The sequence below is a fragment of the Lissotriton vulgaris genome, unplaced genomic scaffold (genome assembly GCF_964263255.1).
Source record: "Lissotriton vulgaris unplaced genomic scaffold, aLisVul1.2 SCAFFOLD_975, whole genome shotgun sequence".
Classification (NCBI taxonomy): domain Eukaryota; kingdom Metazoa; phylum Chordata; class Amphibia; order Caudata; family Salamandridae; genus Lissotriton; species Lissotriton vulgaris.
Genome location: NW_028241737.1, coordinates 641,903 through 667,179, shown reverse-complemented (window position 1 = coordinate 667,179; position 25,277 = coordinate 641,903). Strand labels below are relative to the sequence as shown.

Here is a 25,277-nt window from a genome sequence, read left to right as displayed (position 1 = left end):
GCATATTGTTTTCAGAGGCTAGATATTGCCTAGGAAATGGTTTTTAACATAGAGATGCTGGAGTTATAATGTGTGGTCGGGCCTCAGCCCTTTCATTGTCTGCCCACTGTAAATATTTTTTACCAGCACATGTGAGTGGTGACTCTGCTTTATGAAACTTATCATATATTAGGACAATGAATATAGCAGAAGGGGCGATTGAGATGCTTGCCTACATATTTGTTTATTTTTTATATAACGGCTGATTAATCTGTTCATTATATTTCCATTTTGTGACATGTTGCATTAAAATATATCCTGCTTGCAGAATATATAAGTATTTGTACTGCGTTGGCCGGGAATCGAACCCGGGTCAACTGCTTGGAAGGCAGCTATGCTCACCACTATACCACCAACGCCCTCTGATCTGTGCGCTCTCGGTTCTTAACATTAGGATCCTGAGTTCAATGACTATCTTGCACCAGCTTCAATGGTGCATTTGGTTTAGATACCAACATGAAAAGCAATAGAAAGTTTTTTGCAGAGGGTAAGGAACTGGGATTGAAACCAAGGACAAAGCTGTGCAGAAGAGAAGAATGGAAAGCTGCATTACAAATAATAGATAAGAATATATAGAGGCAGCATGGGAAGCAAAACAGGGAAGAGAAATACAGAACATTCAATTAAATGCCCAGGAGATAGATAAGAGCAGAACAAAAAGGAAAGAATGAAATTCAAAGCCTGCCCATAAAAGTGTTTGAAGGTCCCACCAGTCATTTATGCTTATTATTGTGTGTCTTTACTTTCAAAGTACAGGGTGGATCATTTGATGATCCCTCTCTTGTATTTCAGCAGACACAGATATTTGACAAGTATTTTCTCACATAGCTGGCACAAGCTTGTGCTTTTCCTTGCTGGCAGCGTGGAAATGACAGCTTGGTCCTTGGAAGGAAAGTCAAGCAAAATTAGCAGAGGATGGTTTCGATCCATCGACCTCTGGGTTATGGGCCCAGCACGCTTCCGCTGCGCCACTCTGCTCTGTTGTGAAAGTGTTCTTTTTATGCAGATAGGGAGCATTAAGCAGAGTAGCGTGGGATTGGTACGGCTCTCACCTCATTTGCCTAAGTATATTGCAAGGCATGCTGGGTACAGAAAAACTTCATCTTCCCCTCTCACAATCAGTCATAACTGAAAGTCAGACACTCTTAGGCACTAGCCGTTTCAGACCTTTATCAAGACAGCATGTCATGAACCCTCTCTCTCTCTCTCTGTGATCCTAGCACTAGCATGCTCAGGATTTGGCTTTACCTGGGAGCCAGAGATCTACCCGGTGAGGGCTTGCCCGGTGTGAGGCTTTTGAGCGTTTGGGAGCGTTCGGGACGTGAGTGGACGTTGGACAGGAAACTCTGCGAATTTGAAGCATCCAACATTCCTGCTGCAGTGAGCGGCTCTTTCCATGGACATCTGCCTCTAGGATTCCTCTCAACTTGCCTTCTGATAAAACATTTTGTGAGCAGCAATTACCTTCGACAGCTACAAGGTGGCGCTACATTCTGGTAAGTGCACAAGTATGCACAAAATGTTAGGGACTTTTGCCAGATTTATCGGTGGATCTTGCATATTTTTTTCAGAGGCTAGATATTGCCTAGAAATGCTTTTTAACATAGAGATGTTGGAGTTATAATGTCTGGTCGGGCCTCAGCCCTTCCATTGTTTGCCCACTGTAACATATTTATTACCAGCACATGTGAGTTGTGACTCTGCTTTATAAAACTTATCATATATTAGGACAATGAATGTATCAGAAGGTGCGATTGAGATGTTTGCCTATGTATTTGTTTATTTTTTTATATATGGCTGATTAATCTGTTCATGAAATTTCCATTTTGAGACCTGTTGCATTAAAATATGTCCTGCTTGCAGAATATATAAGCATTTTCACTGCGTTGGCCGGGAATCGAACCCGGGTCAACTGCTTGGGAAGCAGCTATGCTCACCACTATACCACCAACGCCCTCTGATGTGTGTGCTCTCGGTTCTAAATATTACGTTCCCGAAATCAATGACTATCTTGCAACAGCTTCAATGGTGCATTTGGTTTCGATACCAACATGAGAAGTAGTAGAACGTTTTTTGCAGAGGGTAAGGAACTGGGGATTGAAACCAAGGACAAAGTTGTGCAGAAGAGAAGAAATGAAATGCAACAGTACAAAAAGTAGAAATCAGCATATATAGGCAGCATGGGAAGCAAAGCAGGGAAGAGAAAGAGAGAACATTCCATGAAATGCCCAGGAGATAGATAAGAGCAGAAAAAAAAGGGAAGAATGAAATTCAAAGCATGCCCAGAAAGTTGTGTGAAGCTCCCACCAGTCATTTATGGTTATAGTTGTGTGTCTTTACTTTCAAAGTACAGGGTTGATCCTTTCACGAACACTCTTGTATTACACAGACACAGATAGTTGAGAAGTCTTTTCTCACATAGCTGGCACAAGCTTGCGCTTTTCCTTTCTGGCAGTGTGGAAATGACAGCTTGGTCCTTGGAAGGAAAGTCAAGCAAAATTAGCAGAGGATGGTTTCGATCCATCGACCTCTGGGTTATGGGCCCAGCACGCTTCCGCTGCGCCACTCTGCTCGTTCATGAAGGTGATCTCTTTATGCAGATGAGGAGGCATTCAGCGGAGTGAAGTGGCATTGGTCGGGCTCTCACCTCATTTGCCTAATTATATCGCAAGGCATGCTGGGTGCAGAAAATCTTCATCTTCCCCTCTCACAATCAGTCATAACTGATAGTCCAGACCCTCTTACGCACTAGCCGTTTCAGGCCTTTATCAAGACAGCAGCTCTCCAACACTCTCTGTCTCTCTCTCTCTGTGATCCTAGTGCTAGCATGCTCAGGATTTGGCTTTACCTGGGAGCCAGAGATCTACCCGGTGAGGGCTTGCCCGGTGTAAGGCTTTTGAGCGTTTGGGAGCGTTCGGTACATGAGAGGACGTTGGACTGGAAACTATGCAAATTTGAAGCATCCAACCTTCCTGCTGCAGTCGGGGGCTCTTTCCATGGACATCTGCCTTTTGGATTCCTCTAAACTTGCCCTCTGATGAAACATTTTTTGAGCTGCAGTTACCTCCGACGTCTACAAGGTGGCGCTACATTCAGGTGAGGGCACAAGTATGCACAAAATGTTGGCGACTTTCACCAGATTTATCGATGGATCTTGCATATTGTTTTCAGAGGCTAGATATTGCCTAGGAAATGGTTTTTAACATAGAGATGCTGGAGTTATAATGTGTGGTCGGGCCTCAGCCCTTTCATTGTCTGCCCACTGTAAATATTTTTTACCAGCACATGTGAGTGGTGACTCTGCTTTATGAAACTTATCATATATTAGGACAATGAATATAGCAGAAGGGGCGATTGAGATGCTTGCCTACATATTTGTTTATTTTTTATATAACGGCTGATTAATCTGTTCATTATATTTCCATTTTGTGACATGTTGCATTAAAATATATCCTGCTTGCAGAATATATAAGTATTTGTACTGCGTTGGCCGGGAATCGAACCCGGGTCAACTGCTTGGAAGGCAGCTATGCTCACCACTATACCACCAACGCCCTCTGATCTGTGCGCTCTCGGTTCTTAACATTAGGATCCTGAGTTCAATGACTATCTTGCACCAGCTTCAATGGTGCATTTGGTTTAGATACCAACATGAAAAGCAATAGAAAGTTTTTTGCAGAGGGTAAGGAACTGGGATTGAAACCAAGGACAAAGCTGTGCAGAAGAGAAGAATGGAAAGCTGCATTACAAATAATAGATAAGAATATATAGAGGCAGCATGGGAAGCAAAACAGGGAAGAGAAATACAGAACATTCAATTAAATGCCCAGGAGATAGATAAGAGCAGAACAAAAAGGAAAGAATGAAATTCAAAGCCTGCCCATAAAAGTGTTTGAAGGTCCCACCAGTCATTTATGCTTATTATTGTGTGTCTTTACTTTCAAAGTACAGGGTGGATCATTTGATGATCCCTCTCTTGTATTTCAGCAGACACAGATATTTGACAAGTATTTTCTCACATAGCTGGCACAAGCTTGTGCTTTTCCTTGCTGGCAGCGTGGAAATGACAGCTTGGTCCTTGGAAGGAAAGTCAAGCAAAATTAGCAGAGGATGGTTTCGATCCATCGACCTCTGGGTTATGGGCCCAGCACGCTTCCGCTGCGCCACTCTGCTCTGTTGTGAAAGTGTTCTTTTTATGCAGATAGGGAGCATTAAGCAGAGTAGCGTGGGATTGGTACGGCTCTCACCTCATTTGCCTAAGTATATTGCAAGGCATGCTGGGTACAGAAAAACTTCATCTTCCCCTCTCACAATCAGTCATAACTGAAAGTCAGACACTCTTAGGCACTAGCCGTTTCAGACCTTTATCAAGACAGCATGTCATGAACCCTCTCTCTCTCTCTCTGTGATCCTAGCACTAGCATGCTCAGGATTTGGCTTTACCTGGGAGCCAGAGATCTACCCGGTGAGGGCTTGCCCGGTGTGAGGCTTTTGAGCGTTTGGGAGCGTTCGGGACGTGAGTGGACGTTGGACAGGAAACTCTGCGAATTTGAAGCATCCAACATTCCTGCTGCAGTGAGCGGCTCTTTCCATGGACATCTGCCTCTAGGATTCCTCTCAACTTGCCTTCTGATAAAACATTTTGTGAGCAGCAATTACCTTCGACAGCTACAAGGTGGCGCTACATTCTGGTAAGTGCACAAGTATGCACAAAATGTTAGGGACTTTTGCCAGATTTATCGGTGGATCTTGCATATTTTTTTCAGAGGCTAGATATTGCCTAGAAATGCTTTTTAACATAGAGATGTTGGAGTTATAATGTCTGGTCGGGCCTCAGCCCTTCCATTGTTTGCCCACTGTAACATATTTATTACCAGCACATGTGAGTTGTGACTCTGCTTTATAAAACTTATCATATATTAGGACAATGAATGTATCAGAAGGTGCGATTGAGATGTTTGCCTATGTATTTGTTTATTTTTTTATATATGGCTGATTAATCTGTTCATGAAATTTCCATTTTGAGACCTGTTGCATTAAAATATGTCCTGCTTGCAGAATATATAAGCATTTTCACTGCGTTGGCCGGGAATCGAACCCGGGTCAACTGCTTGGGAAGCAGCTATGCTCACCACTATACCACCAACGCCCTCTGATGTGTGTGCTCTCGGTTCTAAATATTACGTTCCCGAAATCAATGACTATCTTGCAACAGCTTCAATGGTGCATTTGGTTTCGATACCAACATGAGAAGTAGTAGAACGTTTTTTGCAGAGGGTAAGGAACTGGGGATTGAAACCAAGGACAAAGTTGTGCAGAAGAGAAGAAATGAAATGCAACAGTACAAAAAGTAGAAATCAGCATATATAGGCAGCATGGGAAGCAAAGCAGGGAAGAGAAAGAGAGAACATTCCATGAAATGCCCAGGAGATAGATAAGAGCAGAAAAAAAAGGGAAGAATGAAATTCAAAGCATGCCCAGAAAGTTGTGTGAAGCTCCCACCAGTCATTTATGGTTATAGTTGTGTGTCTTTACTTTCAAAGTACAGGGTTGATCCTTTCACGAACACTCTTGTATTACACAGACACAGATAGTTGAGAAGTCTTTTCTCACATAGCTGGCACAAGCTTGCGCTTTTCCTTTCTGGCAGTGTGGAAATGACAGCTTGGTCCTTGGAAGGAAAGTCAAGCAAAATTAGCAGAGGATGGTTTCGATCCATCGACCTCTGGGTTATGGGCCCAGCACGCTTCCGCTGCGCCACTCTGCTCGTTCATGAAGGTGATCTCTTTATGCAGATGAGGAGGCATTCAGCGGAGTGAAGTGGCATTGGTCGGGCTCTCACCTCATTTGCCTAATTATATCGCAAGGCATGCTGGGTGCAGAAAATCTTCATCTTCCCCTCTCACAATCAGTCATAACTGATAGTCCAGACCCTCTTACGCACTAGCCGTTTCAGGCCTTTATCAAGACAGCAGCTCTCCAACACTCTCTGTCTCTCTCTCTCTGTGATCCTAGTGCTAGCATGCTCAGGATTTGGCTTTACCTGGGAGCCAGAGATCTACCCGGTGAGGGCTTGCCCGGTGTAAGGCTTTTGAGCGTTTGGGAGCGTTCGGTACATGAGAGGACGTTGGACTGGAAACTATGCAAATTTGAAGCATCCAACCTTCCTGCTGCAGTCGGGGGCTCTTTCCATGGACATCTGCCTTTTGGATTCCTCTAAACTTGCCCTCTGATGAAACATTTTTTGAGCTGCAGTTACCTCCGACGTCTACAAGGTGGCGCTACATTCAGGTGAGGGCACAAGTATGCACAAAATGTTGGCGACTTTCACCAGATTTATCGATGGATCTTGCATATTGTTTTCAGAGGCTAGATATTGCCTAGGAAATGGTTTTTAACATAGAGATGCTGGAGTTATAATGTGTGGTCGGGCCTCAGCCCTTTCATTGTCTGCCCACTGTAAATATTTTTTACCAGCACATGTGAGTGGTGACTCTGCTTTATGAAACTTATCATATATTAGGACAATGAATATAGCAGAAGGGGCGATTGAGATGCTTGCCTACATATTTGTTTATTTTTTATATAACGGCTGATTAATCTGTTCATTATATTTCCATTTTGTGACATGTTGCATTAAAATATATCCTGCTTGCAGAATATATAAGTATTTGTACTGCGTTGGCCGGGAATCGAACCCGGGTCAACTGCTTGGAAGGCAGCTATGCTCACCACTATACCACCAACGCCCTCTGATCTGTGCGCTCTCGGTTCTTAACATTAGGATCCTGAGTTCAATGACTATCTTGCACCAGCTTCAATGGTGCATTTGGTTTAGATACCAACATGAAAAGCAATAGAAAGTTTTTTGCAGAGGGTAAGGAACTGGGATTGAAACCAAGGACAAAGCTGTGCAGAAGAGAAGAATGGAAAGCTGCATTACAAATAATAGATAAGAATATATAGAGGCAGCATGGGAAGCAAAACAGGGAAGAGAAATACAGAACATTCAATTAAATGCCCAGGAGATAGATAAGAGCAGAACAAAAAGGAAAGAATGAAATTCAAAGCCTGCCCATAAAAGTGTTTGAAGGTCCCACCAGTCATTTATGCTTATTATTGTGTGTCTTTACTTTCAAAGTACAGGGTGGATCATTTGATGATCCCTCTCTTGTATTTCAGCAGACACAGATATTTGACAAGTATTTTCTCACATAGCTGGCACAAGCTTGTGCTTTTCCTTGCTGGCAGCGTGGAAATGACAGCTTGGTCCTTGGAAGGAAAGTCAAGCAAAATTAGCAGAGGATGGTTTCGATCCATCGACCTCTGGGTTATGGGCCCAGCACGCTTCCGCTGCGCCACTCTGCTCTGTTGTGAAAGTGTTCTTTTTATGCAGATAGGGAGCATTAAGCAGAGTAGCGTGGGATTGGTACGGCTCTCACCTCATTTGCCTAAGTATATTGCAAGGCATGCTGGGTACAGAAAAACTTCATCTTCCCCTCTCACAATCAGTCATAACTGAAAGTCAGACACTCTTAGGCACTAGCCGTTTCAGACCTTTATCAAGACAGCATGTCATGAACCCTCTCTCTCTCTCTCTGTGATCCTAGCACTAGCATGCTCAGGATTTGGCTTTACCTGGGAGCCAGAGATCTACCCGGTGAGGGCTTGCCCGGTGTGAGGCTTTTGAGCGTTTGGGAGCGTTCGGGACGTGAGTGGACGTTGGACAGGAAACTCTGCGAATTTGAAGCATCCAACATTCCTGCTGCAGTGAGCGGCTCTTTCCATGGACATCTGCCTCTAGGATTCCTCTCAACTTGCCTTCTGATAAAACATTTTGTGAGCAGCAATTACCTTCGACAGCTACAAGGTGGCGCTACATTCTGGTAAGTGCACAAGTATGCACAAAATGTTAGGGACTTTTGCCAGATTTATCGGTGGATCTTGCATATTTTTTTCAGAGGCTAGATATTGCCTAGAAATGCTTTTTAACATAGAGATGTTGGAGTTATAATGTCTGGTCGGGCCTCAGCCCTTCCATTGTTTGCCCACTGTAACATATTTATTACCAGCACATGTGAGTTGTGACTCTGCTTTATAAAACTTATCATATATTAGGACAATGAATGTATCAGAAGGTGCGATTGAGATGTTTGCCTATGTATTTGTTTATTTTTTTATATATGGCTGATTAATCTGTTCATGAAATTTCCATTTTGAGACCTGTTGCATTAAAATATGTCCTGCTTGCAGAATATATAAGCATTTTCACTGCGTTGGCCGGGAATCGAACCCGGGTCAACTGCTTGGGAAGCAGCTATGCTCACCACTATACCACCAACGCCCTCTGATGTGTGTGCTCTCGGTTCTAAATATTACGTTCCCGAAATCAATGACTATCTTGCAACAGCTTCAATGGTGCATTTGGTTTCGATACCAACATGAGAAGTAGTAGAACGTTTTTTGCAGAGGGTAAGGAACTGGGGATTGAAACCAAGGACAAAGTTGTGCAGAAGAGAAGAAATGAAATGCAACAGTACAAAAAGTAGAAATCAGCATATATAGGCAGCATGGGAAGCAAAGCAGGGAAGAGAAAGAGAGAACATTCCATGAAATGCCCAGGAGATAGATAAGAGCAGAAAAAAAAGGGAAGAATGAAATTCAAAGCATGCCCAGAAAGTTGTGTGAAGCTCCCACCAGTCATTTATGGTTATAGTTGTGTGTCTTTACTTTCAAAGTACAGGGTTGATCCTTTCACGAACACTCTTGTATTACACAGACACAGATAGTTGAGAAGTCTTTTCTCACATAGCTGGCACAAGCTTGCGCTTTTCCTTTCTGGCAGTGTGGAAATGACAGCTTGGTCCTTGGAAGGAAAGTCAAGCAAAATTAGCAGAGGATGGTTTCGATCCATCGACCTCTGGGTTATGGGCCCAGCACGCTTCCGCTGCGCCACTCTGCTCGTTCATGAAGGTGATCTCTTTATGCAGATGAGGAGGCATTCAGCGGAGTGAAGTGGCATTGGTCGGGCTCTCACCTCATTTGCCTAATTATATCGCAAGGCATGCTGGGTGCAGAAAATCTTCATCTTCCCCTCTCACAATCAGTCATAACTGATAGTCCAGACCCTCTTACGCACTAGCCGTTTCAGGCCTTTATCAAGACAGCAGCTCTCCAACACTCTCTGTCTCTCTCTCTCTGTGATCCTAGTGCTAGCATGCTCAGGATTTGGCTTTACCTGGGAGCCAGAGATCTACCCGGTGAGGGCTTGCCCGGTGTAAGGCTTTTGAGCGTTTGGGAGCGTTCGGTACATGAGAGGACGTTGGACTGGAAACTATGCAAATTTGAAGCATCCAACCTTCCTGCTGCAGTCGGGGGCTCTTTCCATGGACATCTGCCTTTTGGATTCCTCTAAACTTGCCCTCTGATGAAACATTTTTTGAGCTGCAGTTACCTCCGACGTCTACAAGGTGGCGCTACATTCAGGTGAGGGCACAAGTATGCACAAAATGTTGGCGACTTTCACCAGATTTATCGATGGATCTTGCATATTGTTTTCAGAGGCTAGATATTGCCTAGGAAATGGTTTTTAACATAGAGATGCTGGAGTTATAATGTGTGGTCGGGCCTCAGCCCTTTCATTGTCTGCCCACTGTAAATATTTTTTACCAGCACATGTGAGTGGTGACTCTGCTTTATGAAACTTATCATATATTAGGACAATGAATATAGCAGAAGGGGCGATTGAGATGCTTGCCTACATATTTGTTTATTTTTTATATAACGGCTGATTAATCTGTTCATTATATTTCCATTTTGTGACATGTTGCATTAAAATATATCCTGCTTGCAGAATATATAAGTATTTGTACTGCGTTGGCCGGGAATCGAACCCGGGTCAACTGCTTGGAAGGCAGCTATGCTCACCACTATACCACCAACGCCCTCTGATCTGTGCGCTCTCGGTTCTTAACATTAGGATCCTGAGTTCAATGACTATCTTGCACCAGCTTCAATGGTGCATTTGGTTTAGATACCAACATGAAAAGCAATAGAAAGTTTTTTGCAGAGGGTAAGGAACTGGGATTGAAACCAAGGACAAAGCTGTGCAGAAGAGAAGAATGGAAAGCTGCATTACAAATAATAGATAAGAATATATAGAGGCAGCATGGGAAGCAAAACAGGGAAGAGAAATACAGAACATTCAATTAAATGCCCAGGAGATAGATAAGAGCAGAACAAAAAGGAAAGAATGAAATTCAAAGCCTGCCCATAAAAGTGTTTGAAGGTCCCACCAGTCATTTATGCTTATTATTGTGTGTCTTTACTTTCAAAGTACAGGGTGGATCATTTGATGATCCCTCTCTTGTATTTCAGCAGACACAGATATTTGACAAGTATTTTCTCACATAGCTGGCACAAGCTTGTGCTTTTCCTTGCTGGCAGCGTGGAAATGACAGCTTGGTCCTTGGAAGGAAAGTCAAGCAAAATTAGCAGAGGATGGTTTCGATCCATCGACCTCTGGGTTATGGGCCCAGCACGCTTCCGCTGCGCCACTCTGCTCTGTTGTGAAAGTGTTCTTTTTATGCAGATAGGGAGCATTAAGCAGAGTAGCGTGGGATTGGTACGGCTCTCACCTCATTTGCCTAAGTATATTGCAAGGCATGCTGGGTACAGAAAAACTTCATCTTCCCCTCTCACAATCAGTCATAACTGAAAGTCAGACACTCTTAGGCACTAGCCGTTTCAGACCTTTATCAAGACAGCATGTCATGAACCCTCTCTCTCTCTCTCTGTGATCCTAGCACTAGCATGCTCAGGATTTGGCTTTACCTGGGAGCCAGAGATCTACCCGGTGAGGGCTTGCCCGGTGTGAGGCTTTTGAGCGTTTGGGAGCGTTCGGGACGTGAGTGGACGTTGGACAGGAAACTCTGCGAATTTGAAGCATCCAACATTCCTGCTGCAGTGAGCGGCTCTTTCCATGGACATCTGCCTCTAGGATTCCTCTCAACTTGCCTTCTGATAAAACATTTTGTGAGCAGCAATTACCTTCGACAGCTACAAGGTGGCGCTACATTCTGGTAAGTGCACAAGTATGCACAAAATGTTAGGGACTTTTGCCAGATTTATCGGTGGATCTTGCATATTTTTTTCAGAGGCTAGATATTGCCTAGAAATGCTTTTTAACATAGAGATGTTGGAGTTATAATGTCTGGTCGGGCCTCAGCCCTTCCATTGTTTGCCCACTGTAACATATTTATTACCAGCACATGTGAGTTGTGACTCTGCTTTATAAAACTTATCATATATTAGGACAATGAATGTATCAGAAGGTGCGATTGAGATGTTTGCCTATGTATTTGTTTATTTTTTTATATATGGCTGATTAATCTGTTCATGAAATTTCCATTTTGAGACCTGTTGCATTAAAATATGTCCTGCTTGCAGAATATATAAGCATTTTCACTGCGTTGGCCGGGAATCGAACCCGGGTCAACTGCTTGGGAAGCAGCTATGCTCACCACTATACCACCAACGCCCTCTGATGTGTGTGCTCTCGGTTCTAAATATTACGTTCCCGAAATCAATGACTATCTTGCAACAGCTTCAATGGTGCATTTGGTTTCGATACCAACATGAGAAGTAGTAGAACGTTTTTTGCAGAGGGTAAGGAACTGGGGATTGAAACCAAGGACAAAGTTGTGCAGAAGAGAAGAAATGAAATGCAACAGTACAAAAAGTAGAAATCAGCATATATAGGCAGCATGGGAAGCAAAGCAGGGAAGAGAAAGAGAGAACATTCCATGAAATGCCCAGGAGATAGATAAGAGCAGAAAAAAAAGGGAAGAATGAAATTCAAAGCATGCCCAGAAAGTTGTGTGAAGCTCCCACCAGTCATTTATGGTTATAGTTGTGTGTCTTTACTTTCAAAGTACAGGGTTGATCCTTTCACGAACACTCTTGTATTACACAGACACAGATAGTTGAGAAGTCTTTTCTCACATAGCTGGCACAAGCTTGCGCTTTTCCTTTCTGGCAGTGTGGAAATGACAGCTTGGTCCTTGGAAGGAAAGTCAAGCAAAATTAGCAGAGGATGGTTTCGATCCATCGACCTCTGGGTTATGGGCCCAGCACGCTTCCGCTGCGCCACTCTGCTCGTTCATGAAGGTGATCTCTTTATGCAGATGAGGAGGCATTCAGCGGAGTGAAGTGGCATTGGTCGGGCTCTCACCTCATTTGCCTAATTATATCGCAAGGCATGCTGGGTGCAGAAAATCTTCATCTTCCCCTCTCACAATCAGTCATAACTGATAGTCCAGACCCTCTTACGCACTAGCCGTTTCAGGCCTTTATCAAGACAGCAGCTCTCCAACACTCTCTGTCTCTCTCTCTCTGTGATCCTAGTGCTAGCATGCTCAGGATTTGGCTTTACCTGGGAGCCAGAGATCTACCCGGTGAGGGCTTGCCCGGTGTAAGGCTTTTGAGCGTTTGGGAGCGTTCGGTACATGAGAGGACGTTGGACTGGAAACTATGCAAATTTGAAGCATCCAACCTTCCTGCTGCAGTCGGGGGCTCTTTCCATGGACATCTGCCTTTTGGATTCCTCTAAACTTGCCCTCTGATGAAACATTTTTTGAGCTGCAGTTACCTCCGACGTCTACAAGGTGGCGCTACATTCAGGTGAGGGCACAAGTATGCACAAAATGTTGGCGACTTTCACCAGATTTATCGATGGATCTTGCATATTGTTTTCAGAGGCTAGATATTGCCTAGGAAATGGTTTTTAACATAGAGATGCTGGAGTTATAATGTGTGGTCGGGCCTCAGCCCTTTCATTGTCTGCCCACTGTAAATATTTTTTACCAGCACATGTGAGTGGTGACTCTGCTTTATGAAACTTATCATATATTAGGACAATGAATATAGCAGAAGGGGCGATTGAGATGCTTGCCTACATATTTGTTTATTTTTTATATAACGGCTGATTAATCTGTTCATTATATTTCCATTTTGTGACATGTTGCATTAAAATATATCCTGCTTGCAGAATATATAAGTATTTGTACTGCGTTGGCCGGGAATCGAACCCGGGTCAACTGCTTGGAAGGCAGCTATGCTCACCACTATACCACCAACGCCCTCTGATCTGTGCGCTCTCGGTTCTTAACATTAGGATCCTGAGTTCAATGACTATCTTGCACCAGCTTCAATGGTGCATTTGGTTTAGATACCAACATGAAAAGCAATAGAAAGTTTTTTGCAGAGGGTAAGGAACTGGGATTGAAACCAAGGACAAAGCTGTGCAGAAGAGAAGAATGGAAAGCTGCATTACAAATAATAGATAAGAATATATAGAGGCAGCATGGGAAGCAAAACAGGGAAGAGAAATACAGAACATTCAATTAAATGCCCAGGAGATAGATAAGAGCAGAACAAAAAGGAAAGAATGAAATTCAAAGCCTGCCCATAAAAGTGTTTGAAGGTCCCACCAGTCATTTATGCTTATTATTGTGTGTCTTTACTTTCAAAGTACAGGGTGGATCATTTGATGATCCCTCTCTTGTATTTCAGCAGACACAGATATTTGACAAGTATTTTCTCACATAGCTGGCACAAGCTTGTGCTTTTCCTTGCTGGCAGCGTGGAAATGACAGCTTGGTCCTTGGAAGGAAAGTCAAGCAAAATTAGCAGAGGATGGTTTCGATCCATCGACCTCTGGGTTATGGGCCCAGCACGCTTCCGCTGCGCCACTCTGCTCTGTTGTGAAAGTGTTCTTTTTATGCAGATAGGGAGCATTAAGCAGAGTAGCGTGGGATTGGTACGGCTCTCACCTCATTTGCCTAAGTATATTGCAAGGCATGCTGGGTACAGAAAAACTTCATCTTCCCCTCTCACAATCAGTCATAACTGAAAGTCAGACACTCTTAGGCACTAGCCGTTTCAGACCTTTATCAAGACAGCATGTCATGAACCCTCTCTCTCTCTCTCTGTGATCCTAGCACTAGCATGCTCAGGATTTGGCTTTACCTGGGAGCCAGAGATCTACCCGGTGAGGGCTTGCCCGGTGTGAGGCTTTTGAGCGTTTGGGAGCGTTCGGGACGTGAGTGGACGTTGGACAGGAAACTCTGCGAATTTGAAGCATCCAACATTCCTGCTGCAGTGAGCGGCTCTTTCCATGGACATCTGCCTCTAGGATTCCTCTCAACTTGCCTTCTGATAAAACATTTTGTGAGCAGCAATTACCTTCGACAGCTACAAGGTGGCGCTACATTCTGGTAAGTGCACAAGTATGCACAAAATGTTAGGGACTTTTGCCAGATTTATCGGTGGATCTTGCATATTTTTTTCAGAGGCTAGATATTGCCTAGAAATGCTTTTTAACATAGAGATGTTGGAGTTATAATGTCTGGTCGGGCCTCAGCCCTTCCATTGTTTGCCCACTGTAACATATTTATTACCAGCACATGTGAGTTGTGACTCTGCTTTATAAAACTTATCATATATTAGGACAATGAATGTATCAGAAGGTGCGATTGAGATGTTTGCCTATGTATTTGTTTATTTTTTTATATATGGCTGATTAATCTGTTCATGAAATTTCCATTTTGAGACCTGTTGCATTAAAATATGTCCTGCTTGCAGAATATATAAGCATTTTCACTGCGTTGGCCGGGAATCGAACCCGGGTCAACTGCTTGGGAAGCAGCTATGCTCACCACTATACCACCAACGCCCTCTGATGTGTGTGCTCTCGGTTCTAAATATTACGTTCCCGAAATCAATGACTATCTTGCAACAGCTTCAATGGTGCATTTGGTTTCGATACCAACATGAGAAGTAGTAGAACGTTTTTTGCAGAGGGTAAGGAACTGGGGATTGAAACCAAGGACAAAGTTGTGCAGAAGAGAAGAAATGAAATGCAACAGTACAAAAAGTAGAAATCAGCATATATAGGCAGCATGGGAAGCAAAGCAGGGAAGAGAAAGAGAGAACATTCCATGAAATGCCCAGGAGATAGATAAGAGCAGAAAAAAAAGGGAAGAATGAAATTCAAAGCATGCCCAGAAAGTTGTGTGAAGCTCCCACCAGTCATTTATGGTTATAGTTGTGTGTCTTTACTTTCAAAGTACAGGGTTGATCCTTTCACGAACACTCTTGTATTACACAGACACAGATAGTTGAGAAGTCTTTTCTCACATAGCTGGCACAAGCTTGCGCTTTTCCTTTCTGGCAGTGTGGAAATGACAGCTTGGTCCTTGGAAGGAAAGTCAAGCAAAATTAGCAGAGGATGGTTTCGATCCATCGACCTCTGGGTTATGGGCCCAGCACGCTTCCGCTGCGCCACTCTGCTCGTTCATGAAGGTGATCTCTTTATGCAGATGAGGAGGCATTCAGCGGAGTGAAGTGGCATTGGTCGGGCTCTCACCTCATTTGCCTAATTATATCGCAAGGCATGCTGGGTGCAGAAAATCTTCATCTTCCCCTCTCACAATCAGTCATAACTGATAGTCCAGACCCTCTTACGCACTAGCCGTTTCAGGCCTTTATCAAGACAGCAGCTCTCCAACACTCTCTGTCTCTCTCTCTCTGTGATCCTAGTGCTAGCATGCTCAGGATTTGGCTTTACCTGGGAGCCAGAGATCTACCCGGTGAGGGCTTGCCCGGTGTAAGGCTTTTGAGCGTTTGGGAGCGTTCGGTACATGAGAGGACGTTGGACTGGAAACTATGCAAATTTGAAGCATCCAACCTTCCTGCTGCAGTCGGGGGCTCTTTCCATGGACATCTGCCTTTTGGATTCCTCTAAACTTGCCCTCTGATGAAACATTTTTTGAGCTGCAGTTACCTCCGACGTCTACAAGGTGGCGCTACATTCAGGTGAGGGCACAAGTATGCACAAAATGTTGGCGACTTTCACCAGATTTATCGATGGATCTTGCATATTGTTTTCAGAGGCTAGATATTGCCTAGGAAATGGTTTTTAACATAGAGATGCTGGAGTTATAATGTGTGGTCGGGCCTCAGCCCTTTCATTGTCTGCCCACTGTAAATATTTTTTACCAGCACATGTGAGTGGTGACTCTGCTTTATGAAACTTATCATATATTAGGACAATGAATATAGCAGAAGGGGCGATTGAGATGCTTGCCTACATATTTGTTTATTTTTTATATAACGGCTGATTAATCTGTTCATTATATTTCCATTTTGTGACATGTTGCATTAAAATATATCCTGCTTGCAGAATATATAAGTATTTGTACTGCGTTGGCCGGGAATCGAACCCGGGTCAACTGCTTGGAAGGCAGCTATGCTCACCACTATACCACCAACGCCCTCTGATCTGTGCGCTCTCGGTTCTTAACATTAGGATCCTGAGTTCAATGACTATCTTGCACCAGCTTCAATGGTGCATTTGGTTTAGATACCAACATGAAAAGCAATAGAAAGTTTTTTGCAGAGGGTAAGGAACTGGGATTGAAACCAAGGACAAAGCTGTGCAGAAGAGAAGAATGGAAAGCTGCATTACAAATAATAGATAAGAATATATAGAGGCAGCATGGGAAGCAAAACAGGGAAGAGAAATACAGAACATTCAATTAAATGCCCAGGAGATAGATAAGAGCAGAACAAAAAGGAAAGAATGAAATTCAAAGCCTGCCCATAAAAGTGTTTGAAGGTCCCACCAGTCATTTATGCTTATTATTGTGTGTCTTTACTTTCAAAGTACAGGGTGGATCATTTGATGATCCCTCTCTTGTATTTCAGCAGACACAGATATTTGACAAGTATTTTCTCACATAGCTGGCACAAGCTTGTGCTTTTCCTTGCTGGCAGCGTGGAAATGACAGCTTGGTCCTTGGAAGGAAAGTCAAGCAAAATTAGCAGAGGATGGTTTCGATCCATCGACCTCTGGGTTATGGGCCCAGCACGCTTCCGCTGCGCCACTCTGCTCTGTTGTGAAAGTGTTCTTTTTATGCAGATAGGGAGCATTAAGCAGAGTAGCGTGGGATTGGTACGGCTCTCACCTCATTTGCCTAAGTATATTGCAAGGCATGCTGGGTACAGAAAAACTTCATCTTCCCCTCTCACAATCAGTCATAACTGAAAGTCAGACACTCTTAGGCACTAGCCGTTTCAGACCTTTATCAAGACAGCATGTCATGAACCCTCTCTCTCTCTCTCTGTGATCCTAGCACTAGCATGCTCAGGATTTGGCTTTACCTGGGAGCCAGAGATCTACCCGGTGAGGGCTTGCCCGGTGTGAGGCTTTTGAGCGTTTGGGAGCGTTCGGGACGTGAGTGGACGTTGGACAGGAAACTCTGCGAATTTGAAGCATCCAACATTCCTGCTGCAGTGAGCGGCTCTTTCCATGGACATCTGCCTCTAGGATTCCTCTCAACTTGCCTTCTGATAAAACATTTTGTGAGCAGCAATTACCTTCGACAGCTACAAGGTGGCGCTACATTCTGGTAAGTGCACAAGTATGCACAAAATGTTAGGGACTTTTGCCAGATTTATCGGTGGATCTTGCATATTTTTTTCAGAGGCTAGATATTGCCTAGAAATGCTTTTTAACATAGAGATGTTGGAGTTATAATGTCTGGTCGGGCCTCAGCCCTTCCATTGTTTGCCCACTGTAACATATTTATTACCAGCACATGTGAGTTGTGACTCTGCTTTATAAAACTTATCATATATTAGGACAATGAATGTATCAGAAGGTGCGATTGAGATGTTTGCCTATGTATTTGTTTATTTTTTTATATATGGCTGATTAATCTGTTCATGAAATTTCCATTTTGAGACCTGTTGCATTAAAATATGTCCTGCTTGCAGAATATATAAGCATTTTCACTGCGTTGGCCGGGAATCGAACCCGGGTCAACTGCTTGGGAAGCAGCTATGCTCACCACTATACCACCAACGCCCTCTGATGTGTGTGCTCTCGGTTCTAAATATTACGTTCCCGAAATCAATGACTATCTTGCAACAGCTTCAATGGTGCATTTGGTTTCGATACCAACATGAGAAGTAGTAGAACGTTTTTTGCAGAGGGTAAGGAACTGGGGATTGAAACCAAGGACAAAGTTGTGCAGAAGAGAAGAAATGAAATGCAACAGTACAAAAAGTAGAAATCAGCATATATAGGCAGCATGGGAAGCAAAGCAGGGAAGAGAAAGAGAGAACATTCCATGAAATGCCCAGGAGATAGATAAGAGCAGAAAAAAAAGGGAAGAATGAAATTCAAAGCATGCCCAGAAAGTTGTGTGAAGCTCCCACCAGTCATTTATGGTTATAGTTGTGTGTCTTTACTTTCAAAGTACAGGGTTGATCCTTTCACGAACACTCTTGTATTACACAGACACAGATAGTTGAGAAGTCTTTTCTCACATAGCTGGCACAAGCTTGCGCTTTTCCTTTCTGGCAGTGTGGAAATGACAGCTTGGTCCTTGGAAGGAAAGTCAAGCAAAATTAGCAGAGGATGGTTTCGATCCATCGACCTCTGGGTTATGGGCCCAGCACGCTTCCGCTGCGCCACTCTGCTCGTTCATGAAGGTGATCTCTTTATGCAGATGAGGAGGCATTCAGCGGAGTGAAGTGGCATTGGTCGGGCTCTCACCTCATTTGCCTAATTATATCGCAAGGCATGCTGGGTGCAGAAAATCTTCATCTTCCCCTCTCACAATCAGTCATAACTGATAGTCCAGACCCTCTTACGCACTAGCCGTTTCAGGCCTTTATCAAGACAGCAGCTCTCCAACACTCTCTGTCTCTCTCTCTCTGTGATCCTAGTGCTAGCATGCTCAGGATTTGGCTTTACCTGGGAGCCAGAGATCTACCCGGTGAGGGCTTGCCCGGTGTAAGGCTTTTGAGCGTTTGGGAGCGTTCGGTACATGAGAGGACGTTGGACTGGAAACTATGCAAATTTGAAGCATCCAACCTTCCTGCTGCAGTCGGGGGCTCTTTCCATGGACATCTGCCTTTTGGATTCCTCTAAACTTGCCCTCTGATGAAACATTTTTTGAGCTGCAGTTACCTCCGACGTCTACAAGGTGGCGCTACATTCAGGTGAGGGCACAAGTATGCACAAAATGTTGGCGACTTTCACCAGATTTATCGATGGATCTTGCATATTGTTTTCAGAGGCTAGATATTGCCTAGGAAATGGTTTTTAACATAGAGATGCTGGAGTTATAATGTGTGGTCGGGCCTCAGCCCTTTCATTGTCTGCCCACTGTAAATATTTTTTACCAGCACATGTGAGTGGTGACTCTGCTTTATGAAACTTATCATATATTAGGACAATGAATATAGCAGAAGGGGCGATTGAGATGCTTGCCTACATATTTGTTTATTTTTTATATAACGGCTGATTAATCTGTTCATTATATTTCCATTTTGTGACATGTTGCATTAAAATATATCCTGCTTGCAGAATATATAAGTATTTGTACTGCGTTGGCCGGGAATCGAACCCGGGTCAACTGCTTGGAAGGCAGCTATGCTCACCACTATACCACCAACGCCCTCTGATCTGTGCGCTCTCGGTTCTTAACATTAGGATCCTGAGTTCAATGACTATCTTGCACCAGCTTCAATGGTGCATTTGGTTTAGATACCAACATGAAAAGCAATAGAAAGTTTTTTGCAGAGGGTAAGGAACTGGGATTGAAACCAAGGACAAAGCTGTGCAGAAGAGAAGAATGGAAAGCTGCATTACAAATAATAGATAAGAATATATAGAGGCAGCATGGGAAGCAAAACAGGGAAGAGAAATACAGAACATTCAATTAAATGCCCAGGAGATAGATAAGAGCAGAACAAAAAGGAAAGAATGAAATTCAAAGCCTGCCCATAAAAGTGTTTGAAGGTCCCACCAGTCATTTATGCTTATTATTGTGTGTCTTTACTTTCAAAGTACAGGGTGGATCATTTGATGATCCCTCTCTTGTATTTCAGCAGACACAGATATTTGACAAGTATTTTCTCACATAGCTGGCACAAGCTTGTGCTTTTCCTTGCTGGCAGCGTGGAAATGACAGCTTGGTCCTTGGAAGGAAAGTCAAGCAAAATTAGCAGAGGATGGTTTCGATCCATCGACCTCTGGGTTATGGGCCCAGCACGCTTCCGCTGCGCCACTCTGCTCTGTTGTGAAAGTGTTCTTTTTATGCAGATAGGGAGCATTAAGCAGAGTAGCGTGGGATTGGTACGGCTCTCACCTCATTTGCCTAAGTATATTGCAAGGCATGCTGGGTACAGAAAAACTTCATCTTCCCCTCTCACAATCAGTCATAACTGAAAGTCAGACACTCTTAGGCACTAGCCGTTTCAGACCTTTATCAAGACAGCATGTCATGAACCCTCTCTCTCTCTCTCTGTGATCCTAGCACTAGCATGCTCAGGATTTGGCTTTACCTGGGAGCCAGAGATCTACCCGGTGAGGGCTTGCCCGGTGTGAGGCTTTTGAGCGTTTGGGAGCGTTCGGGACGTGAGTGGACGTTGGACAGGAAACTCTGCGAATTTGAAGCATCCAACATTCCTGCTGCAGTGAGCGGCTCTTTCCATGGACATCTGCCTCTAGGATTCCTCTCAACTTGCCTTCTGATAAAACATTTTGTGAGCAGCAATTACCTTCGACAGCTACAAGGTGGCGCTACATTCTGGTAAGTGCACAAGTATGCACAAAATGTTAGGGACTTTTGCCAGATTTATCGGTGGATCTTGCATATTTTTTTCAGAGGCTAGATATTGCCTAGAAATGCTTTTTAACATAGAGATGTTGGAGTTATAATGTCTGGTCGGGCCTCAGCCCTTCCATTGTTTGCCCACTGTAACATATTTATTACCAGCACATGTGAGTTGTGACTCTGCTTTATAAAACTTATCATATATTAGGACAATGAATGTATCAGAAGGTGCGATTGAGATGTTTGCCTATGTATTTGTTTATTTTTTTATATATGGCTGATTAATCTGTTCATGAAATTTCCATTTTGAGACCTGTTGCATTAAAATATGTCCTGCTTGCAGAATATATAAGCATTTTCACTGCGTTGGCCGGGAATCGAACCCGGGTCAACTGCTTGGGAAGCAGCTATGCTCACCACTATACCACCAACGCCCTCTGATGTGTGTGCTCTCGGTTCTAAATATTACGTTCCCGAAATCAATGACTATCTTGCAACAGCTTCAATGGTGCATTTGGTTTCGATACCAACATGAGAAGTAGTAGAACGTTTTTTGCAGAGGGTAAGGAACTGGGGATTGAAACCAAGGACAAAGTTGTGCAGAAGAGAAGAAATGAAATGCAACAGTACAAAAAGTAGAAATCAGCATATATAGGCAGCATGGGAAGCAAAGCAGGGAAGAGAAAGAGAGAACATTCCATGAAATGCCCAGGAGATAGATAAGAGCAGAAAAAAAAGGGAAGAATGAAATTCAAAGCATGCCCAGAAAGTTGTGTGAAGCTCCCACCAGTCATTTATGGTTATAGTTGTGTGTCTTTACTTTCAAAGTACAGGGTTGATCCTTTCACGAACACTCTTGTATTACACAGACACAGATAGTTGAGAAGTCTTTTCTCACATAGCTGGCACAAGCTTGCGCTTTTCCTTTCTGGCAGTGTGGAAATGACAGCTTGGTCCTTGGAAGGAAAGTCAAGCAAAATTAGCAGAGGATGGTTTCGATCCATCGACCTCTGGGTTATGGGCCCAGCACGCTTCCGCTGCGCCACTCTGCTCGTTCATGAAGGTGATCTCTTTATGCAGATGAGGAGGCATTCAGCGGAGTGAAGTGGCATTGGTCGGGCTCTCACCTCATTTGCCTAATTATATCGCAAGGCATGCTGGGTGCAGAAAATCTTCATCTTCCCCTCTCACAATCAGTCATAACTGATAGTCCAGACCCTCTTACGCACTAGCCGTTTCAGGCCTTTATCAAGACAGCAGCTCTCCAACACCCTCTGTCTCTCTCTCTCTGTGATCCTAGTGCTAGCATGCTCAGGATTTGGCTTTACCTGGGAGCCAGAGATCTACCCGGTGAGGGCTTGCCCGGTGTAAGGCTTTTGAGCGTTTGGGAGCGTTCGGTACATGAGAGGACGTTGGACTGGAAACTATGCAAATTTGAAGCATCCAACCTTCCTGCTGCAGTCGGGGGCTCTTTCCATGGACATCTGCCTTTTGGATTCCTCTAAACTTGCCCTCTGATGAAACATTTTTTGAGCTGCAGTTACCTCCGACGTCTACAAGGTGGCGCTACATTCAGGTGAGGGCACAAGTATGCACAAAATGTTGGCGACTTTCACCAGATTTATCGATGGATCTTGCATATTGTTTTCAGAGGCTAGATATTGCCTAGGAAATGGTTTTTAACATAGAGATGCTGGAGTTATAATGTGTGGTCGGGCCTCAGCCCTTTCATTGTCTGCCCACTGTAAATATTTTTTACCAGCACATGTGAGTGGTGACTCTGCTTTATGAAACTTATCATATATTAGGACAATGAATATAGCAGAAGGGGCGATTGAGATGCTTGCCTACATATTTGTTTATTTTTTATATAACGGCTGATTAATCTGTTCATTATATTTCCATTTTGTGACATGTTGCATTAAAATATATCCTGCTTGCAGAATATATAAGTATTTGTACTGCGTTGGCCGGGAATCGAACCCGGGTCAACTGCTTGGAAGGCAGCTATGCTCACCACTATACCACCAACGCCCTCTGATCTGTGCGCTCTCGGTTCTTAACATTAGGATCCTGAGTTCAATGACTATCTTGCACCAGCTTCAATGGTGCATTTGGTTTAGATACCAACATGAAAAGCAATAGAAAGTTTTTTGCAGAGGGTAAGGAACTGGGATTGAAACCAAGGACAAAGCTGTGCAGAAGAGAAGAATGGAAAGCTGCATTACAAATAATAGATAAGAATATATAGAGGCAGCATGGGAAGCAAAACAGGGAAGAGAAATACAGAACATTCAATTAAATGCCCAGGAGATAGATAAGAGCAGAACAAAAAGGAAAGAATGAAATTCAAAGCCTGCCCATAAAAGTGTTTGAAGGTCCCACCAGTCATTTATGCTTATTATTGTGTGTCTTTACTTTCAAAGTACAGGGTGGATCATTTGATGATCCCTCTCTTGTATTTCAGCAGACACAGATATTTGACAAGTATTTTCTCACATAGCTGGCACAAGCTTGTGCTTTTCCTTGCTGGCAGCGTGGAAATGACAGCTTGGTCCTTGGAAGGAAAGTCAAGCAAAATTAGCAGAGGATGGTTTCGATCCATCGACCTCTGGGTTATGGGCCCAGCACGCTTCCGCTGCGCCACTCTGCTCTGTTGTGAAAGTGTTCTTTTTATGCAGATAGGGAGCATTAAGCAGAGTAGCGTGGGATTGGTACGGCTCTCACCTCATTTGCCTAAGTATATTGCAAGGCATGCTGGGTACAGAAAAACTTCATCTTCCCCTCTCACAATCAGTCATAACTGAAAGTCAGACACTCTTAGGCACTAGCCGTTTCAGACCTTTATCAAGACAGCATGTCATGAACCCTCTCTCTCTCTCTCTGTGATCCTAGCACTAGCATGCTCAGGATTTGGCTTTACCTGGGAGCCAGAGATCTACCCGGTGAGGGCTTGCCCGGTGTGAGGCTTTTGAGCGTTTGGGAGCGTTCGGGACGTGAGTGGACGTTGGACAGGAAACTCTGCGAATTTGAAGCATCCAACATTCCTGCTGCAGTGAGCGGCTCTTTCCATGGACATCTGCCTCTAGGATTCCTCTCAACTTGCCTTCTGATAAAACATTTTGTGAGCAGCAATTACCTTCGACAGCTACAAGGTGGCGCTACATTCTGGTAAGTGCACAAGTATGCACAAAATGTTAGGGACTTTTGCCAGATTTATCGGTGGATCTTGCATATTTTTTTCAGAGGCTAGATATTGCCTAGAAATGCTTTTTAACATAGAGATGTTGGAGTTATAATGTCTGGTCGGGCCTCAGCCCTTCCATTGTTTGCCCACTGTAACATATTTATTACCAGCACATGTGAGTTGTGACTCTGCTTTATAAAACTTATCATATATTAGGACAATGAATGTATCAGAAGGTGCGATTGAGATGTTTGCCTATGTATTTGTTTATTTTTTTATATATGGCTGATTAATCTGTTCATGAAATTTCCATTTTGAGACCTGTTGCATTAAAATATGTCCTGCTTGCAGAATATATAAGCATTTTCACTGCGTTGGCCGGGAATCGAACCCGGGTCAACTGCTTGGGAAGCAGCTATGCTCACCACTATACCACCAACGCCCTCTGATGTGTGTGCTCTCGGTTCTAAATATTACGTTCCCGAAATCAATGACTATCTTGCAACAGCTTCAATGGTGCATTTGGTTTCGATACCAACATGAGAAGTAGTAGAACGTTTTTTGCAGAGGGTAAGGAACTGGGGATTGAAACCAAGGACAAAGTTGTGCAGAAGAGAAGAAATGAAATGCAACAGTACAAAAAGTAGAAATCAGCATATATAGGCAGCATGGGAAGCAAAGCAGGGAAGAGAAAGAGAGAACATTCCATGAAATGCCCAGGAGATAGATAAGAGCAGAAAAAAAAGGGAAGAATGAAATTCAAAGCATGCCCAGAAAGTTGTGTGAAGCTCCCACCAGTCATTTATGGTTATAGTTGTGTGTCTTTACTTTCAAAGTACAGGGTTGATCCTTTCACGAACACTCTTGTATTACACAGACACAGATAGTTGAGAAGTCTTTTCTCACATAGCTGGCACAAGCTTGCGCTTTTCCTTTCTGGCAGTGTGGAAATGACAGCTTGGTCCTTGGAAGGAAAGTCAAGCAAAATTAGCAGAGGATGGTTTCGATCCATCGACCTCTGGGTTATGGGCCCAGCACGCTTCCGCTGCGCCACTCTGCTCGTTCATGAAGGTGATCTCTTTATGCAGATGAGGAGGCATTCAGCGGAGTGAAGTGGCATTGGTCGGGCTCTCACCTCATTTGCCTAATTATATCGCAAGGCATGCTGGGTGCAGAAAATCTTCATCTTCCCCTCTCACAATCAGTCATAACTGATAGTCCAGACCCTCTTACGCACTAGCCGTTTCAGGCCTTTATCAAGACAGCAGCTCTCCAACACTCTCTGTCTCTCTCTCTCTGTGATCCTAGTGCTAGCATGCTCAGGATTTGGCTTTACCTGGGAGCCAGAGATCTACCCGGTG

The 25,277-nt window shown here is 43.7% G+C and overlaps 32 non-coding genes across 32 annotated transcripts; all 32 read right to left on the bottom strand.

The window, feature by feature from the left end:
• Positions 1-326: 326 nt before the first annotated feature.
• Positions 327-398, bottom strand: TRNAG-UCC (transfer RNA glycine (anticodon UCC)). The gene has a single exon. It is a non-coding gene; the product is annotated as a tRNA-Gly (tRNA).
• Positions 399-945: 547 nt separating this feature from the next.
• Positions 946-1,017, bottom strand: TRNAM-CAU (transfer RNA methionine (anticodon CAU)). The gene has a single exon. It is a non-coding gene; the product is annotated as a tRNA-Met (tRNA).
• Positions 1,018-1,921: 904 nt separating this feature from the next.
• TRNAG-CCC (transfer RNA glycine (anticodon CCC)) lies at positions 1,922-1,993 on the bottom strand. Its single transcript has one exon. It is a non-coding gene; the product is annotated as a tRNA-Gly (tRNA).
• Positions 1,994-2,539: 546 nt separating this feature from the next.
• Positions 2,540-2,611, bottom strand: TRNAM-CAU (transfer RNA methionine (anticodon CAU)). The gene has a single exon. It is a non-coding gene; the product is annotated as a tRNA-Met (tRNA).
• A 910-nt stretch (positions 2,612-3,521) lies between these two features.
• Positions 3,522-3,593, bottom strand: TRNAG-UCC (transfer RNA glycine (anticodon UCC)). The gene has a single exon. It is a non-coding gene; the product is annotated as a tRNA-Gly (tRNA).
• A 547-nt stretch (positions 3,594-4,140) lies between these two features.
• TRNAM-CAU (transfer RNA methionine (anticodon CAU)) lies at positions 4,141-4,212 on the bottom strand. The gene has a single exon. It is a non-coding gene; the product is annotated as a tRNA-Met (tRNA).
• Positions 4,213-5,116: 904 nt separating this feature from the next.
• On the bottom strand, positions 5,117-5,188 carry TRNAG-CCC (transfer RNA glycine (anticodon CCC)). The gene has a single exon. It is a non-coding gene; the product is annotated as a tRNA-Gly (tRNA).
• Positions 5,189-5,734: 546 nt separating this feature from the next.
• Positions 5,735-5,806, bottom strand: TRNAM-CAU (transfer RNA methionine (anticodon CAU)). The gene has a single exon. It is a non-coding gene; the product is annotated as a tRNA-Met (tRNA).
• Positions 5,807-6,716: 910 nt separating this feature from the next.
• TRNAG-UCC (transfer RNA glycine (anticodon UCC)) lies at positions 6,717-6,788 on the bottom strand. Its single transcript has one exon. It is a non-coding gene; the product is annotated as a tRNA-Gly (tRNA).
• A 547-nt stretch (positions 6,789-7,335) lies between these two features.
• On the bottom strand, positions 7,336-7,407 carry TRNAM-CAU (transfer RNA methionine (anticodon CAU)). The gene has a single exon. It is a non-coding gene; the product is annotated as a tRNA-Met (tRNA).
• A 904-nt stretch (positions 7,408-8,311) lies between these two features.
• On the bottom strand, positions 8,312-8,383 carry TRNAG-CCC (transfer RNA glycine (anticodon CCC)). The gene has a single exon. It is a non-coding gene; the product is annotated as a tRNA-Gly (tRNA).
• Positions 8,384-8,929: 546 nt separating this feature from the next.
• TRNAM-CAU (transfer RNA methionine (anticodon CAU)) lies at positions 8,930-9,001 on the bottom strand. Its single transcript has one exon. It is a non-coding gene; the product is annotated as a tRNA-Met (tRNA).
• Positions 9,002-9,911: 910 nt separating this feature from the next.
• TRNAG-UCC (transfer RNA glycine (anticodon UCC)) lies at positions 9,912-9,983 on the bottom strand. The gene has a single exon. It is a non-coding gene; the product is annotated as a tRNA-Gly (tRNA).
• Positions 9,984-10,530: 547 nt separating this feature from the next.
• Positions 10,531-10,602, bottom strand: TRNAM-CAU (transfer RNA methionine (anticodon CAU)). Its single transcript has one exon. It is a non-coding gene; the product is annotated as a tRNA-Met (tRNA).
• A 904-nt stretch (positions 10,603-11,506) lies between these two features.
• Positions 11,507-11,578, bottom strand: TRNAG-CCC (transfer RNA glycine (anticodon CCC)). The gene has a single exon. It is a non-coding gene; the product is annotated as a tRNA-Gly (tRNA).
• Positions 11,579-12,124: 546 nt separating this feature from the next.
• Positions 12,125-12,196, bottom strand: TRNAM-CAU (transfer RNA methionine (anticodon CAU)). The gene has a single exon. It is a non-coding gene; the product is annotated as a tRNA-Met (tRNA).
• Positions 12,197-13,106: 910 nt separating this feature from the next.
• On the bottom strand, positions 13,107-13,178 carry TRNAG-UCC (transfer RNA glycine (anticodon UCC)). Its single transcript has one exon. It is a non-coding gene; the product is annotated as a tRNA-Gly (tRNA).
• Positions 13,179-13,725: 547 nt separating this feature from the next.
• TRNAM-CAU (transfer RNA methionine (anticodon CAU)) lies at positions 13,726-13,797 on the bottom strand. The gene has a single exon. It is a non-coding gene; the product is annotated as a tRNA-Met (tRNA).
• A 904-nt stretch (positions 13,798-14,701) lies between these two features.
• On the bottom strand, positions 14,702-14,773 carry TRNAG-CCC (transfer RNA glycine (anticodon CCC)). Its single transcript has one exon. It is a non-coding gene; the product is annotated as a tRNA-Gly (tRNA).
• A 546-nt stretch (positions 14,774-15,319) lies between these two features.
• TRNAM-CAU (transfer RNA methionine (anticodon CAU)) lies at positions 15,320-15,391 on the bottom strand. The gene has a single exon. It is a non-coding gene; the product is annotated as a tRNA-Met (tRNA).
• A 910-nt stretch (positions 15,392-16,301) lies between these two features.
• TRNAG-UCC (transfer RNA glycine (anticodon UCC)) lies at positions 16,302-16,373 on the bottom strand. The gene has a single exon. It is a non-coding gene; the product is annotated as a tRNA-Gly (tRNA).
• Positions 16,374-16,920: 547 nt separating this feature from the next.
• On the bottom strand, positions 16,921-16,992 carry TRNAM-CAU (transfer RNA methionine (anticodon CAU)). The gene has a single exon. It is a non-coding gene; the product is annotated as a tRNA-Met (tRNA).
• A 904-nt stretch (positions 16,993-17,896) lies between these two features.
• On the bottom strand, positions 17,897-17,968 carry TRNAG-CCC (transfer RNA glycine (anticodon CCC)). The gene has a single exon. It is a non-coding gene; the product is annotated as a tRNA-Gly (tRNA).
• A 546-nt stretch (positions 17,969-18,514) lies between these two features.
• Positions 18,515-18,586, bottom strand: TRNAM-CAU (transfer RNA methionine (anticodon CAU)). Its single transcript has one exon. It is a non-coding gene; the product is annotated as a tRNA-Met (tRNA).
• A 910-nt stretch (positions 18,587-19,496) lies between these two features.
• On the bottom strand, positions 19,497-19,568 carry TRNAG-UCC (transfer RNA glycine (anticodon UCC)). The gene has a single exon. It is a non-coding gene; the product is annotated as a tRNA-Gly (tRNA).
• A 547-nt stretch (positions 19,569-20,115) lies between these two features.
• TRNAM-CAU (transfer RNA methionine (anticodon CAU)) lies at positions 20,116-20,187 on the bottom strand. Its single transcript has one exon. It is a non-coding gene; the product is annotated as a tRNA-Met (tRNA).
• Positions 20,188-21,091: 904 nt separating this feature from the next.
• Positions 21,092-21,163, bottom strand: TRNAG-CCC (transfer RNA glycine (anticodon CCC)). The gene has a single exon. It is a non-coding gene; the product is annotated as a tRNA-Gly (tRNA).
• Positions 21,164-21,709: 546 nt separating this feature from the next.
• Positions 21,710-21,781, bottom strand: TRNAM-CAU (transfer RNA methionine (anticodon CAU)). The gene has a single exon. It is a non-coding gene; the product is annotated as a tRNA-Met (tRNA).
• Positions 21,782-22,691: 910 nt separating this feature from the next.
• On the bottom strand, positions 22,692-22,763 carry TRNAG-UCC (transfer RNA glycine (anticodon UCC)). The gene has a single exon. It is a non-coding gene; the product is annotated as a tRNA-Gly (tRNA).
• A 547-nt stretch (positions 22,764-23,310) lies between these two features.
• Positions 23,311-23,382, bottom strand: TRNAM-CAU (transfer RNA methionine (anticodon CAU)). The gene has a single exon. It is a non-coding gene; the product is annotated as a tRNA-Met (tRNA).
• Positions 23,383-24,286: 904 nt separating this feature from the next.
• TRNAG-CCC (transfer RNA glycine (anticodon CCC)) lies at positions 24,287-24,358 on the bottom strand. Its single transcript has one exon. It is a non-coding gene; the product is annotated as a tRNA-Gly (tRNA).
• A 546-nt stretch (positions 24,359-24,904) lies between these two features.
• TRNAM-CAU (transfer RNA methionine (anticodon CAU)) lies at positions 24,905-24,976 on the bottom strand. The gene has a single exon. It is a non-coding gene; the product is annotated as a tRNA-Met (tRNA).
• Positions 24,977-25,277: the final 301 nt, after the last annotated feature.